The 13,050-nt window shown below is 41.0% G+C and overlaps 1 long non-coding RNA gene across 1 annotated transcript; it reads right to left on the reverse strand.

The window, feature by feature from the left end:
- Positions 1–5,103: 5,103 nt before the first annotated feature.
- On the reverse strand, positions 5,104–7,443 carry LOC111270829 (uncharacterized). The gene is made up of 3 exons (XR_002686494.1): positions 6,540–7,443; positions 5,749–5,970; positions 5,104–5,636 (listed from the first exon to the last, which is right to left on the reverse strand). It is a non-coding gene; the product is annotated as an uncharacterized LOC111270829 (long non-coding RNA).
- Between the last annotated feature and the right edge of the window lie 5,607 nt (positions 7,444–13,050).

Raw genomic sequence — 13,050 nt, forward strand, 5'->3', positions numbered from 1 at the left:
CGAAGTGGCACGAGATAAATCGCGGATGTGCTTAAAGCAAAGATAAGTAAAAATTCTGCTGTGCTGAGATGTTTAACGCGCTGGCAAATTACAAAAAAAAAAAAAAAAGAATATTTTCATATTTAGAAGAAAGTTAATTTTATGCAATCCGTTGTATCTAGCACCCTTTTGGACGAAGCTAAAAACAGAACCTATCAAATATATCATAAACCATCGAAGACATAGTCCGCTCAAAACCTACAAGTACCAATATCCCAGTCGATTACGTGTAGTAGCATAAAAAAAAAAACAAAATTTATTATATTATTGATTAATCTAAAATGATAGCAACTTTTAGTTTCTCGCCAGCAGTAGAATGGCAGAATAACAATCTGCCGTCAATTATCGGGACTGTCTCACGCTTAACTACGTATTAGATTTCCGCTTGTTACCGCTGGAATTTTTAGCAGAACACATCGTTACTTCTGTTTAATTAATAACACAATGCTTCTGGCTTCTTCAACTAGAAGTTTAACCGTTTGGACCACCGCGCCACCTAATCTTATCTGGCAATTGTTCAGCTACCTTAATCTCTCACTTCTATACAGTTTTCCTCCATCGACACCTATTTATCTCCCTTTTGAGGTCAACGAACGTCATGTCAGGAAAGCTATAAGAAATCATTAAATGGCGACACTTATACGTGACACCATGTGCTTTTGATTGAAAAAGCCGCGTTGCGACAAATCTGTATCCCGTACGTATGATTTTTTTGTGGAACTGCCAAGGTCGATTGGGACTTCATCTTTAAATATCACCAATGTCCCATCGTCGCACGGCCAGAAATCGTTGCTTTTTTATTTGCTCTCAATAAAACAGTAAGAGTCATCCGAGTTTGTCAGACCCATCAACTACTGCTGCTTCCACTTTCGGCCTGGTGACATAATTGCCAAACGTCTAAACGTTTCGAAATGACTGACTATCAATTCTAACTGCGTCTTTTGAAGGCAATCTCCCATTTCTTTATAGACATGTTGTCGCTCTGCATTCAATTTCGATAGTTCCATCGCATCTCCCGAAACTTCCTGATACGACCCCACTATTGCGGCTAAAGGATTCATTTTTTCTTCGTTCTATGTGTTCTTTCGTTATGGGTTATTTCTCTCCCACTGTTTTCGTCTTCGGGACTATTTTGATCAATGACGGAAAAACCGGGGCAATCGCTGAAATTGTCCGGTGGCCAATCTCAAAGCAGTCGCCAGCGCTCAAAGTTTGCTGGTGTGTACCACGGAAATAACAATGACAACGCTCGGGAGGCCTTGAAAGCAAGATGAAGCAGATCTAATTTATGGGGAAACAGACCAGAGTGAATAAGCAGGGCGCTGTAATATGTATGCAGTCGGTGATAGAGCCATGGCTAACGAAACGATTATAATTGATAATGATTTTTTGCGTTTTATGTAGGATTTTGACGGCCATCGAATAGTTCACTATTGCTGAAGTATAGACACATGATAAACTTCACGTCACGACATAGAGAATTGCAACTTCAAGCCCTTGCAGTGAAAATGGTCTAGTGATAGAGCGCTCACTACAAGTATTCATGAAAAATCTATCGACAAAGCAGAATAAATAACATAAAACACAATTAACAAGCGAGATTTAATTTAAATACTAACTAATAAAATCTAAATCAGATGTTAAATACGGAATTACATATGGCGTACTCGAAAATGCGAATGACCTTTGCAGCGGCTAGATTAGCATGAACCTGGGTGTGTCCCCAAGTTACCAACTGTACGAACAAAGTACAACTTAACGAAACCGTCCCCGTAGTGCGTGCTTACAGTTACAATATGATCTAGTCACGATAAGTTACATTTTTTCATAGGCCTAAATGAAGTGGTGCTTCCGATACAACACGAAACATATCCGATCATGACTGAATATATCTAAATGGATCTGACCATATATACATACGATCGACTAGATAAAAGTTAAGTCGTTTTTGTATAGCAATGAACTGACAAATATACCGCTCTCGGTCCAATGCTGTGTTCGGCGTGTGAGCGCTACCGCGGAAATTATGTCTAATGACCAAGCTGAACATGCACACCTTCGTATGTAAATTTCTACGTAAAGTTCCTGCACGACTACGTATCCTTCTTATTTTAACACATCAAGAGCCGATCGGATTTTCATCGATGCGAAATGCGGTCGTATAAATTCACCCTGATGGATGTAAGGTCGGGCGATAACTTCGACAAATGCGGGACCCAACGACTGGGGCTGATCGACTGACTACAGTAAGCTAACATTTGCGTCAAACGCGCTGAAGTTACATAAACATTTAGTAATACTAGCGAATGTCAGTATCCTGGTGCCTATTTTAATATGTGAATTTACGTTCACGGTATGAAAACTACTCTGTTTAATGATCAAATCGATAACCTATCTCCGAAGGTGATAATATTTACCTATACTTCTCCGACTAATCAAGTCAAAAAGCTAGTAGACAAATTACTTAAGTGAAAGTACGCATCCTTATCGCTGTTGGCATTGAGCATACGATTGTCTATGATTCGATAGATGTTTAAAACAGAGCAAATTTCGGATTCGGCTAGTGTTATCGATCAGTAGTAAAAACAGCAGAGCGGTGCCAAAGTCACTTGACAACTTAGCAGTCTTTTGCATGAGCTGAAGTAGCAAAAAGGAACAAATGGTAAAGATAAAAGTAAAAAAAGAACTACAGCGGATATTCTAAAAGCTATGTCAAGAGATTTTTCGACTCATCCTGTATTGAGTTTTTCAAATCTCTCTGCCCCATTTTGCAAATAATCTGTCGAGTACACGGCTCGTGCTGCCTACAGATTCTGCCTACGTCCTGCTCGTACGCGCGCAAGGCAAAGAAAACGTTAATCGATCAAGGTCAACAACAGCCATTGTTACCAAAGCTTGTCGATAAGCAAACAGGCAAACGATTTTGACATTCATTTAGTTTATTCAGCTAACTCCTATTACATGTGTCAGTACTTACTGTCAGAATCCGCTTCAGGCGGTTCTTTGCAGCACAAAATGAACTGTATGCCTATATAGGTTCTATTTTAAACCTAGGCTATATTAAGCATGTCTGAGTTTCGTAGACAAGCAAGTTAAAACTGCCGCATAACGGGAACGATGAACTTTTATTGCTGCAATATACACCTCCTTTGGTAAGTATAGCAAATAAGTGTGAACAAGCGTAGCAGAATCCTTTGTCCGTCACGCTGCTGTTTGAACGAGTTTATCCGACTGCCTTTAACATACATAGGAGTATCTCTCCGTGTGCAAACGTACTGACAATTTAACTGCTCAGCGAACATTGACGGTTTTTTATGCATTGATCCTTTACCAAAACTTCGATGCATTGGTTGGTCACCAAATTTGTGATGCATGTAGATATCTTTTAGCCTGTATTCCGATACGCTTGTAATCGCTGTGGTTAAAGGTAGAATCACTTTGAGTGAGCGCGCGATAGCGATACGGCCATATGCTCGAAAGCTGTATTGATTTTTCTGGTCCATCTTCCATTTTTGAGGACATGTCATCTAATTCTATCATTATACAATCACCTTCAACTGCGGCGGCAGCACGAATAGTCCAATCAATGCTACAACAACATCGATAGTACAGGTGGTCAGGACGAGATCAGCGCCCAGGACCGAGGAGTACCTAGTACTAGGTACAAAATATCTCGGTGCTTTAAACCGGCGCAGCCAGCCAGAGACGTGATTCAGTCTCATCTGTAATCTCGGCATGGGCGCTTCTGAGAGCTGCCTCTTTGTGCCGTCTCTCACATTCATCCATCCGTGTTAATGTTTTTATCCCTCATGAAAAAGCACTCACAACAAACAAACATCCACAGACATGAGTCAAGATGCGCAAGAAGCAGGGCACTGATCTGTAATTACAGTTGACTGCGGTAACCGGGGGTAGCGGGGAAGATTGAGTCTCGTTACTGCTGTCTCGTGAGCAACAGCAGCAGCAGTGTAACTAGAGGGACAGAAGGCTCTGACATTCAAAGCCACTTGAACCAGGATACCAACTCAGGATTCAACGTGCAAGTAAATATCTATCTAGGCGTGATAGCTTACTGGGTAATGTAATTGCCTGCTAATCCTAGGGACATGTTGTGGCGACGTCTAACAGCAATCCTGGATGTAAAACTCGAAACATAGAAGTGAATATCTACGCAGCTGAATCGACGCCCCTATAGCTATAGGCTGATTTACAAGCTTTGATTTTACATTTTACAATATTAGTGTAACATAACTCGTGTTGCAGGAAATTCGAAGTTAGGCTCATCTAAAACTCCTGTATCAACATAATGACTGAAAAGGCTGCTGACGATATGTGGAGCTATTTCAGAGTATGAGTTAAGCAGTTGGGCTTGCGTCTTCCACATGTCACTAACCCTAAATAGTATGCCCGTAAGCTCATCATGTGGCTCGTGTTCTTTATGTACCAAATTCCGGACCTTCCCCAGCACCTTTGAGATCACCCAGAAAAACCGTAGCCGGCAGCCTATTGCAACACGAAAAATGCCGTACCTGCGTACATGGCATATCGAGTTGTAGAAACCTTTTGTCATTTTTATAATAATAACGTCGACGATAATGGCTGAAGCATCAAGTTGAGTGTTTGAATTTGAATAATTTGTAATGATTTTTGTTATTATGATTATTCTACTTCTGCATTCTTTCAGAAGATTCGGCAAGAAGGTAAGCAACGGGTGGCTTCCAACGAGCACCGGCGTTGTGAACACAAACAGCGAACCTAGACATAGGTCATACTCAGAAATAGGCAAACACAATTGGATAATCGCTATAAGCTCTTTCGACAATTAAGACAAGAACGGAAAATTACAATAGGCACGATGAAGATTACGACCTTGGCTAGGCGGCAGTGTACCGTACGTGCACACGAAATACTGCCGTGCATAGGCTTGCCGCGAGCTGCATGCTTGAAACATGATGAAATGATCCAATTTTCAGTGAAGTCCCTTTGCCTTTACTGTTGTAGCATAAGCTTCATTTACTGGACGCGGTAATTATACATACTTCATCTATAGTTGTATATTTATTCCTACATACTTATCTTGAACTAACTGTTCTGAGTTGCAATGCCATTCAGCCCAACGATAATTATATTTTCGGCACATCGTAGACGGTAAACGTTCACAGCTACTGTCTCGGAGTTAACAAAGCGTTATTGCCTAGGCTAACAGATTTAGAGTTTTATTCGTATCTTTTGTTCTTAGAGAAGTTGACTTTATTTCTGGAAGACTCCTAGCTTATCCGCTACACAGATTAATTGATTTTCCCTATTACCATTATAATGATACGAGTTGCACTTTGTCGCCATTCAAATCCACGTCGAACAATCTTATTAGCCAACACGTTCCTCATGATGTCTACATTTGAGAGTATTTATTTAAGTTGAAACATGAAGTTCACCAGTCTAATGTACTTTAGAATCGGCTGAACAAGGCAGTCATTATCATGAAAAAAAATCAACTTCAAGTTAAACTTTTAAAGTAACTCTTTTCTAGGATTGCAAATTATGTGTTTTGTGCTGCCACTAGATGTTGCTTCAGATCCAGAACGAGCTTCAGGTTACTGAAAATAGACAACAACCTTGCTGAAGCACCACATATACATATGAACTGCCATTGAATTCTGGCAGATATTTAGCAGTTTTCTCTAGTTGTATATAGTCTGGCCTACTTACGCAGTATTTTCGTTGCGCTCCTTAGAGCCATCGATAGTGGAGTCCGTCGCCTCTCCGCAGCCGTCTTCACCTGTTAAACCTGTTATGACTTCCTTTGACGGGCCTATTTAAAGCGCTCGTTGCAGTCGATCGATATGTGCCACAGACCCAATGGAAAGACGATGCATTTCGTTCGAGCTTGGATACCATTACTGGACCTGTCATAGCTTATACTAGTCTGTCCTGTAAAGGGCGACAGGCATTCCAGATTTAGCAAAGCGTTGCGGCTATTTCTCAATATTAGCATTAGACATTGTGTTGGCCTCTATTACAGCTGGAAAAATTGGAATGTGCATCGTATCTCTAGGAGAAATAGAATATGGGTCCGGGTACGCTAAGGTCGTGCCAGACCGTAACTCTCCGTAAAGGGAGAAGACGAACTGCTTGTGATTTCATAATGAAACATAGCTACTAATCGAAAGATCCACTAATAATGCGTGATACAACAAAGGAAAACGTGTAATTAGACGAATCGGTATCTGTAAAATATAGTTAGTTTAGACAAATTTACTTTCGAAGAAAAAAATGTATACACAAGTGGGGCAAAAGTACCTATTTTATACCATTGCTTGTCTTCTACTGCCATCTGTACTACATCTTACTTTTTTTTCATCTTAACAGATAGAAAAATGTAGACAGACTCTCGACAAAGAAATATTTGCCCACCTTGTATATAGTATAATGAGCTGTAACTCCTGAAAAAAAAAAACACTAGATAACATAACATTGTCATTTGTATAACCCCAACTCACCACACAGACTTACGAAAATTCGCCGAAAAAAAGTGTACAGCTTGCTCGTATTACTGCATATCAATATCTATTTTTATACAAGCGGGACGAAAACGAAATAGCGACCACAAGCGTATCCTCCCACTCGCTAACGTCCATTCATAACTTCCTCTTGACGGTTACGCCACGCTAGTACCCTATATTAACCGGATCACGTACAAATGCACAACAGGCCTCGACCTTTTTTCGCACCAATCCAGTTGTTAACGTCGCTTTCGCTGTTATTTCCCGTTGACGTCAACAGTAGCCTCAACACAGGCAATCGCAACGGCACGTTATTTCTCTACCGTGACTGCCATCGCGAACTGCATTAGTTTTGACAAACAAATACGAAGCGACGTTCTTTTCCGTCTTCTTTCGTTCATTTGTGAATGATGCGCGCCTTCTGCCTAGAATAGAACGGTCAGGAAGGTCAGAATTTCGTGCAAAATGACTATTAGCCAATCGTCAGTTCTGGTTCATTTAGCCGGTACACGGCTAGTTGCGACCGAGTTGCTGGAACAAACGCGATGGAAGCAGCCTGTGGATCCAGCCACTTGTTTCATTCACCGTGGCTAAGGGTTGGACGTACGCAAGCGAATTTAATGTGCTAGGTGCAAAGCTTGCGAAAACTGAAGTCGTTGCATGCTAACGAAACATAGTTTGCCTTTTTCACAAAGCTTCATCCTCTTCATAAAGTCGGACCCTATGTCCTATGTTGGCAAATGTTTGTCTTTGTGGTCTGCCTATGGGTGGGATGGTGGGTGGTCGACGAGGCTTGGTGCACATAGATGGGAAATGCTACGCTGTGGGTGGCGCCATGCCCTGAAAAACGTTGTAGATTGGGTCGAACTGGACGAGAAGTGACCCGACAAAGGACAGCCCAAGTGAGCGAACGAGTGATTGTAAGATCGCTATGGCAAAGTTCGATGTAGTTCACGTAGTTACGGTTTCCTTTTCTGCTGCTGTTGCTCCTGATGATGTGTGGGTATAGCAAACGAGCTTGGGAAAGTAGAAACTACTTTGTTATTATGGTCAGTGCCACTACTCGATTAGCGTAGGTTACCATTAGAGAGTCAACACGGAGCCACAGAAACCTTATATTATACATCACTGATATGTCATAGTTAGCTGAGAGAGCAGTCGCAATGACATACAGTATCGCTTATTTGTCAAGTATTTACGTTAGTAATTGTGACTACACTATGAGAAGTTTTAGAAGTGGCCTTTACCAATTGGGTAGGCGTTCAATATTGAAATTGCGTAGCGGTTGACGATTACGTCGCACATAATTCAGAATAGCTGGGTTACCAGTTTCCGAAAATGTTTACTATTATAAATGGACTAGCCACTTTTGATCTTGGCTATGTAGAGGTTGTTTGATTCATTACAGGTTTTGACATTTTTTGTAAATTTTCTAATATAAATAAAAAAATGTCTCAGTTATTTTATCGATGATTTAGCTAATTCTGATCGAACTAAAATATTATTCATATGTATAGCGTTTTATCATATATATATGTATATATGATCTATGCCCAGTACAATAAACACTGTTATAAGAAAATGTTTACCGCCTTGGGAAATTCTATTCCTAACCGGCGCCTAAGCCAAAGCATGGATCATCCAACTGTTGCAATATTTGGGTCGGCAAAGAGTCCTTCCAGGTCTCTTTCGATCGTCTTTTCTTGGCCAAATTTAATGGGGAAGTAATTGGTGTGGGACGTTTTAGACGGCAACGAAGAGACAGTACAAACTTAAAAAAGTTTCAGGACCATCATCTATATCCAATATAAGTTGACGGTGCTCGTTTGTAGGGATCTAAAGAGTTTTAAGGCTGGTGGGTTAGAGCTATTTTAGTGAGAGCTAGTATACTTCTACAATTTTTTTTTCGTTTTTATCCATCCCATTCTAAAGAAAACAGATAGATTTGCCCTGGACTGCTGGCGACGCTGCAGTCTAGAGGAAGGCTTTTCGCAGGCTGTCGACGGACGAAGCGAATCCCAAATGGCATTGTGGGCAGTGGGTAGTTTATCAATAAATCATTATCCAAAACTATGCGACAGGAGTTCAAAGCTCTTGTAGGTTAGGCTTCTGGCCTGTAACGGTTCGAGATACTTTCGAGTAGTAAAAATTAGCTGAGAGATGGGTTCGTTGACTAAGCTGCTGTTGGTCAGTATGCAGCTAACGTAGAGAAAGGCAGTCAGTCGTTGAAATTTATTCGGTAGTCAGGATGTCGACGATAGTACGTTAATCCTGTATTTGTTGTGTACGCATTCGAGAGACCCTGAAGTGTAATGGGCGAACTTCAAAGAAGATAATGATCACGAGGATTTTACACACTAGATGTACTTGAAACTTGGAAGGATTTTTCCAGAATAAAGCACTTTACTCTAGAAAAATCCCTTCAACTAATAATAATGGATAATAAATAATACAAAAAAATCCAGCTAGACATTAATTTTTCAACCCACCTCGTTAAGCCTCCCAAGGAATGCCCCAATAGACCTCAACATGTTGTAATGTCTAAAAATTAAAAAAATATCTTCCATTTAGGCTGGACGCTGAGCTGAGATAATCGCGAACAGGGTTCGACACACTGAACATGCCTGGAATCGAAAATTTGATAATAATTTGCAAAACAAATACTAAATCTACAGCATTTGTTTTATTTAATTCGTTGATCACACCCCTCTTTCAGCTACCTTTCTTTACTGTACCACCCCGCTCTCGCCGCACTTACCTTCCATGCTCTTATACCCTTTTCTTTTCCTCCTATCCCGTCGTATCTTTTGCTTCGTTATCTTTCAACAACGCCCCGAAGACCTTTTCCAAAGGACTTCGTTGCTTTTTAAGATGGAGAATGCTCTGCAGTCGCATTGAATTGGACCCACTCATTGGGTATGTCCAACTCACTAGTATGAAATTATTAGAAAATAACCGATCGAATTTAATTTTCCGATTTTTCTTCATCCAGTGTTCGGTTTCTCCGTTTGCGTCTCTGCGGCCACTTCTGCGTAGGGCCCGCTTCTGCTGTAGCTATCGCTTCCTTCGTCAGCGTTGTTGTCGTCAACAACGCCGTCGTGGGCTCATTGAGGCGGTGGCGGACAGCCGAACATCGATATTGCTGAAAATGGCGCGCCATTCAACGCAATCTAGGGGCATCGGAAGTTGGGTTCCAGGTGCCTTTTTTTGGGTGGCTTACCTTCCCATTGTGTAACAGTGGCGGCGCAGCTGCACTCGAGCTGGTTAGGGCCTCGAATTTATTTCCATTTGGCCCCACTATCAACTGAAAAATCATAATCATCATCATCATGTGCATGATTTTTCGCCGCTCTCACAGTCCATATTCATGATCACGACTGATAACATCATTAGAATCACGGCTAGATTGGCTTATCAATACACGATGCGTGGCAACGACCGCTGGCACAGTTACTAGCGCGACCGTTGTCGATGTGATCATTGTTATTGCAATTCTCTACAGAACGCTATCTCTAACTGCTTGCCACGCGTTTCAAAGCGTTTGATTGTTACAGTTAAATGGGAAAAGCACAGCTGGCACAGTATGCCATCTTCAGACTTTAGTTTTCGTCCATTTTCAATGCAGCATGTGGCCTTTTAGGGTGTTGCGGTATTGTCCGATTCTGCTTACTGTGCCTGAGTCCCGTTGTAGGTGAAGCTACTAAAACGGGAATAGAGCAAATTGGGCTTGCACGTCTACGCAGTCCAGCACAGAGCCTTCTAAGCTATTACAGTCACTACCTTCCTCGTCTTTTCTCTTCATTTCTCGTAGGTACCCTAAGCGACGATGGGGCAACGGCGGCATTCAATAATGCGTGTTAGCCGGCTTCCAAACCGACGCTGCGACGGAACGGCTCAAAAAGACGGACCAAGCAGACAGTTAACAGAGGAGGACAAGAGACGACAACTGGCAGACGGTATCTCCAGGTTTGGTAGCACTCAACCTAAGGATGGCCTCTGGCTTATTCGCTTTGGCAACTGAGCGAAACCGCTGCGGGAGCACCCAAGAGAGAAGGCCATCCGGCATCACTTTGAATTTATTCGGAACAGTATCCGATGCTCTGTGATGACGAAGCGGCTTCGGTAGGGAATGAAAATGAAAAAGTCGATCGAGGCGAAGAACACTGGAGCCTTTACGTTGAAGAACACTTCTGGAAAACAGAAACAGAACAGAGTGAATGGGAAAAATGGCCGCGGTTGCTGGAAAGAAGGGCTCAGTTTTTCCATCACTGTCCACAGTTTTCATTTGTATTAGCTTCGCCTCAAAGGGAAGCTTTCACGGATGAGTTGACATCATCTAGCAGCGTGTAAAAGTGCCTGACGCGTAAAAATACTGCGGTATTTCTCTTTGCTGCACTCGGTTGGCAAAACAGCGGAAGCACAGCTTGGCAATACATTTCGATCCGAAACGTACAAAAAGGCAAAAAACCAAGGATGAATAGTTCCGAAGCATGGCTAGAAGGGTGCAGAATAATGGGGGCTGAACTGAGGTTTCGTAAAATAAAAATCGCATACACGTATCATTAAAACGTATCAATTACACTCAGAACAGCTAAGGCTTTGCCCCAGACGCTTTTTTTTTTCAAGCTAGACAATAATCGAATAGTAGAATAGATACAAAAATATATTTTGCATATTTGGTTTATGCTACGGAGCGTGCTTTATGTCGTTAGCTTTTGTTTAGTTTACCGGGATTTCGCCATCGTATTGAAATACGACGTATCGAACAATGACACATTGATTACATAAGCAGTAGAGCTCGGTCGGCCCGCCAAAATTCGAAACAACAACGCTGCCACCAACAACAACATCTCAAAACTCTGTTGCTCACCAGATTGTCGTATCTATCGTCTGGTGTTTCTGCGCTTGACAGTTTCCGACTAACAATCGCTCTATTTTGAATTTTGAAAGGAACAATCAACATCTTGGCTGTTGATTAAAGTGTCGGGTCAAAAAACAAAATTTGTGCCGTGTAAATATACCCTATTTCTGTTTTTGTTTATACTTTGCTGGTATAGAGCGTTACAGGGTTGTCTGGCTGAAAAAAATGGGAATAGTTATGTATTTATACAGTTTAATGTTGTTTACTCTCTTACTGCGAAAATGTATGTAAAAAATGTTTTGTATATACATATATATAGTTTAACCTAATAATATGCTTTCTCTAATTCGGTTATACTTAGTAGTTCCATGAGTGAATAATGGTAGTGATTCTGCCGCACCGAATAGCATTCTTCTGTATTTTATTGAATCTCTTATAAAAAAAAATTCCTTTTAATATTTATTCAAAATAATAATAATAATAATAATAATAATAATCGATACGTTAAAGGATAAACGAAAACAATCAGCTCCGTCAATTCCATCTCTAAGGTAATATGTGCTGGACCCCACAGCGAAACAATTGAGGTATTAGGAAAACGTTACTTCATCAAATAGCCGAAACAGACGCCACTAAAGATACACAGCGTAGACTTAATTTCAAACATTTAGCCTCTCGAAAGTATTCATACACTATATTACCATGTAGAGCAATATTAGTGACAAAAAGATGCACGGCCACAATACTCACTCAAGTGCTAAGTATATTTTTGGACGAAGCGTGTACCTTAAGCGTGCAGCAAGAGTCTGAAGCGAACTTTTCCGGTCGATAGTCTCGAAGCATGTCCGAATTGGCTTATAGCAAACCAATGTGAGCTACCTATCCATTCGCTTCCTAGTTATTGCTGATAAAATATGCTGAAATAAAGATCTATAGTCTTTGGTTAAAGGTGACTGGGACCCGACTTGTGGGAAACGCTCCCAGTATGTTATAGACAAAAACCCAAAAAAAAACGTGAAAGGGACCCCTATTCGTCGAGAAGAGAGAGTGCAGAGAGGTCTTTACGAGTAGTAATTGAATCCAATGATTGAGTGATAGATTACGCTTCTACTTATATACATATATGTCTTATCTCCGCCATACGTATATAATCGCTCGTGTAATATTAAAGACGCTTCGACAGAGCAGTGTAATGAAGTGAAAAACACCACATGTGCTGTTTTCAAAAATAATTTCAACTAGCTCGTGTTCAAGTCATACGTTCACAATCGTATACCCAAGTCAGAGAATACTAAGAAAGACAGATTATTGATAAATTTACAATATTTCAAGAATTTTAAAATGTGGACATTATTTCGAATAATCATTTCTGTCAAATTCAAACGGCCGCCCACAAGTCCCTAAACGACAACCTAACAAACGTATATTACAAACCATCGCTTTACATTAGAGCCGTTACGAAGACAGTACAACAAATTGATCGTGCTCATGAGATGGTAAAAACGGGCTAAAAAATCGACGGGGCCCAGAGTCCGTACATCATCTGGAGTATTATATGAGCAGAGATACCCAAGGGACTGGTGGATAATTATCGACAGCTGAGTTGCATATGAGATTGGCATCAGCGGGTCTTGAACTATAGAAGAT

This window comes from Varroa jacobsoni, unplaced genomic scaffold (assembly GCF_002532875.2).
Source record: "Varroa jacobsoni isolate VJ856 unplaced genomic scaffold, vjacob_1.0 contig00132, whole genome shotgun sequence".
Taxonomy (NCBI): Eukaryota; Metazoa; Arthropoda; class Arachnida; order Mesostigmata; family Varroidae; genus Varroa; species Varroa jacobsoni.